The sequence below is a fragment of the Artibeus jamaicensis genome, unplaced genomic scaffold, assembly GCF_021234435.1.
Source record: "Artibeus jamaicensis isolate MK-2021 breed Jamaican fruit bat unplaced genomic scaffold, CSHL_Jam_final contig_497, whole genome shotgun sequence".
In the NCBI taxonomy this organism is placed as follows: domain Eukaryota; kingdom Metazoa; phylum Chordata; class Mammalia; order Chiroptera; family Phyllostomidae; genus Artibeus; species Artibeus jamaicensis.
Genome location: NW_026521863.1, coordinates 1,102,307 through 1,105,313, shown reverse-complemented (window position 1 = coordinate 1,105,313; position 3,007 = coordinate 1,102,307). Strand labels below are relative to the sequence as shown.

Sequence of the window (3,007 nt, the reverse complement as noted above, 5' to 3'; positions counted from 1 at the left end):
TGTCCTCCCCGCTGCCCTCTGGCAGGAGTCTCTGCACTCGCCACTTTTGCCTGGTCCCGCCTCCCAGGCCCACCCCGGCCACCCCGGGGCTGAGGTTCAGAGTCTGACAACAAGCCCCCACTGTGAGCGGCTGCGCTGTGGCGGTGCCTCCCACACCTTCATATGGAAACGTGGTCCGGGCTGCACAGCCTGCGCCTCCTGTCCCCTCATGGGTGACGCCCTGCTGGCACCTCCCTTGCAGCAGAAGGTGCGGTGCCACTTTCGGTCCCGCTGTGATCTCTCCTCCAAGACAGCCTCCCACGGCCTGCCCAACCCTGAAACCATCGCAGACTTTCCTCTGGGACCGGGCCCTGTGTGAGCCAAGGCTCCCCAGACAGGGCGGACGGCTTCACGGGACTCGGCCCACGTGCTCTCAGGGCCGCAGGCCCCACACCCACAGGCAGAAGCGTGCAGGCTGGAGGCTCGGGGAGGGGCCGGTGCTTCCATCCTGGATCTGAGGACCCAGTGGGAGCGAACTTCCTGCCACTTCAGGAAACCACCCCCTGTGCGCGCAGCCCTTTGGCCTATGAGCTGCGGCTGGTCTCTTGTGTCTTCCCTTCGGCAGGCCCGCTGCTCCCTGCACCCTCATGGCCAACGCCAAAACGTGTCTCCCCTCCCGTCCTCCCATCGCCCTTTCTCAGCACGCTGTTCCAGCCTCCCCCCGACACTGTTCCACGCCAGGTGCTTCCACACCGCATGTCTCGGGAACCTGCAGAGGCTTCTGCTGCCCGAGAGCGCAGGTCCTCTGGTGGGTGGGTCATGTGCCCTCCTCCCGAGGCCTGAGGAAGCCAGAGAACTTCGGTTTGCGGGGGTCGTGTCTGTCCATACCTTTGTGTGGGAAATTAAAACAGGCTTTTCAAAACAGTTATTAATCGCTTCAGAAATAACCAGAATGAGCCCATTTCATATTAACATAAGTTACATACCTTTATGAGAAATTACCGTGCTTCCCAAAACAAAGCAAGACAACATGTTGAGTAAAGTACCAAAGTGCAAGGTGCTTGCAAATGTCTTTGATGTCGGCTCCAAGGGAAACAGTCGGACCTGTACGCACTTCTGCCTTCCGTCTTTGTGGTGATACATGCGTGGCTTTAGGTGAGTCCAGGTATGCAGAAATATTCTAATAGCCCTTGCAGATACGAATGGATATTCTTATTTGAGAATACACCAACACGAGGTGAGTGTGCAGTTCTTTCAGACTAATTGCAGTGTGGAATCTGAATGCTTCTCGGTGGCCCTCCCACCCGGACATTAGGTGCCTAGCACGGAAGTGAAGCATAAATTAACTCCCTAATTATTCTCTGTCCAAGGCCCAGGGCCATCTTTACCTGGAGGGAAAAGGAAAACCGGTCTTTCAAAAATGTCAGTTTTGGACATATTTTGTAAATTCAAAAGGATCTGTTTCAAATCAAATCAAAGCCACTCCACTGAACAGAATTCTACCTGTTTTCACACAACAGGGAATTTCCTGCCCTTCTAAAAGAAATGCGATGCTGAAATCTCTACAGTGCGTTTCCTTTGACAGCACCTTGAAGTGTCCCCATCGCTGGCAGGAGCTGTATTTTGAGGAAATGTATGCGAGCTGGTGAGTCTGTGGATGTAACTCTGATGTCATGAGTTAGCGAGGGCGCTTCCCCGTGAGAAACTCTGCAACCGTGAGGTCTTTTCCCCTGAAAGGGATAAGGAAAGAAAGGAAAAAAGTAAAGAAAAGACAGAGAAAGAGAAAGGGAAAGGAAAGGCAAGGCAAGGAAGGAAGAAGGGAGAAAGAGAAAGGAAGAAAGAGGAAGGAAGGAAGATGAATGTAACAGTTCAGACATGAATGTGTTTTCTAATGTGAGTGCTGGATTGGAAAGGAGAGCTTTCTGATTTTGAAAATCAAACTGGCCACGTTAAAATAGTTTGATGGGAAATAAGAGTTAAATCCAGCGAGAGCCTGTGGGGGGGGGGGTGGCACATAAAATCCGACAATGGAATTCAGCTTCTTTAGTGGCTCCGCCTCATGGAGGTGGAGACCATTTTCAAACCAGCCCCGAGCCAGGAATTCCGTGCGTCTAATCGTCTGTAAAGGAGCCGCTGCCGCTCTGCTGCTTTCCCCCTGCCCTCCCCTTTCGAGCGGTATCCTGAGAATCAGAGGGGTTCGCGCTGCGACTTGGGGTTCCCCTCCTCATGGGCTGCCATGCACAGCACAGGGCTGGGCCAGGACCTTCCTCCAACCTGCGAGGTTTGAAATTATTCTAGTCCATGTTTTCAATGCTTCGTCTACAAACATTTAAAAATATTAATTTAAGTTTAATTCCCAAACAAATAATTCCAGTCAGCTAGCATCCCAGCTCCCCTACGGGTCATGGTGTTGCTGGCTTGTGGAAGGGACAGCCCTGCAGGGTCCCAGGAAAGCTCACCCATCAGTCTGTAACCTGGAGGGCACCCAAGGAGAGAGAGAAAACCCTCGTCTTCCTTGGGGGGGTGGGGACCGGCTCAGGTAACCACCCCACCACACCCCCGTCTCACTGTGCTCTCACGCTCCCGGACACTGGGAGGGGGCAGCTGACGCCTGTCTCGACAGCAGGGTCCCGAGCAGTACCTCGCCAGTGAGCATCTTCTGGGGAAGGTCAACGTGTAAGGGCAGAGCCTTGTCACTGCTGCCTGCCTTGAGGAGTCCCGGTCACACCAGACGCCGCTCTGTGGAACGGTCTGCATGGCTGTGGATCCGACACTCGGAATCTACCCCACCCCCGACTCTCCCAACCCCGCTGAGGCCTGGCACACAGCTCAACAAGAAGAGACCTTTGAAAGAAACATTGGGGTTGCAAAGTGTTTGTGTGCCCTTAACCTTCAGGAGGCCAGCGCTGGGGACATGACGCGAACCTGAGTCCTAGGCCAGGCTCCTCCCCAAACCGAACACCAAACTTCACTGTTTCACGACTCAAATCACAGCAGTTATTTAAAGAATGTCTCGGAGATAACATCA

At 53.8% G+C, this 3,007-nt stretch overlaps 1 long non-coding RNA gene across 1 annotated transcript; it reads right to left on the bottom strand.

The window, feature by feature from the left end:
- Window positions 1-809: 809 nt before the first annotated feature.
- LOC119034891 (uncharacterized) lies at window positions 810-2,693 on the bottom strand. Its single transcript, XR_005079663.2, has 3 exons — window positions 2,621-2,693; window positions 966-1,367; window positions 810-891 (listed from the first exon to the last, which is right to left on the bottom strand). It is a non-coding gene; the product is annotated as an uncharacterized LOC119034891 (long non-coding RNA).
- Window positions 2,694-3,007: the final 314 nt, after the last annotated feature.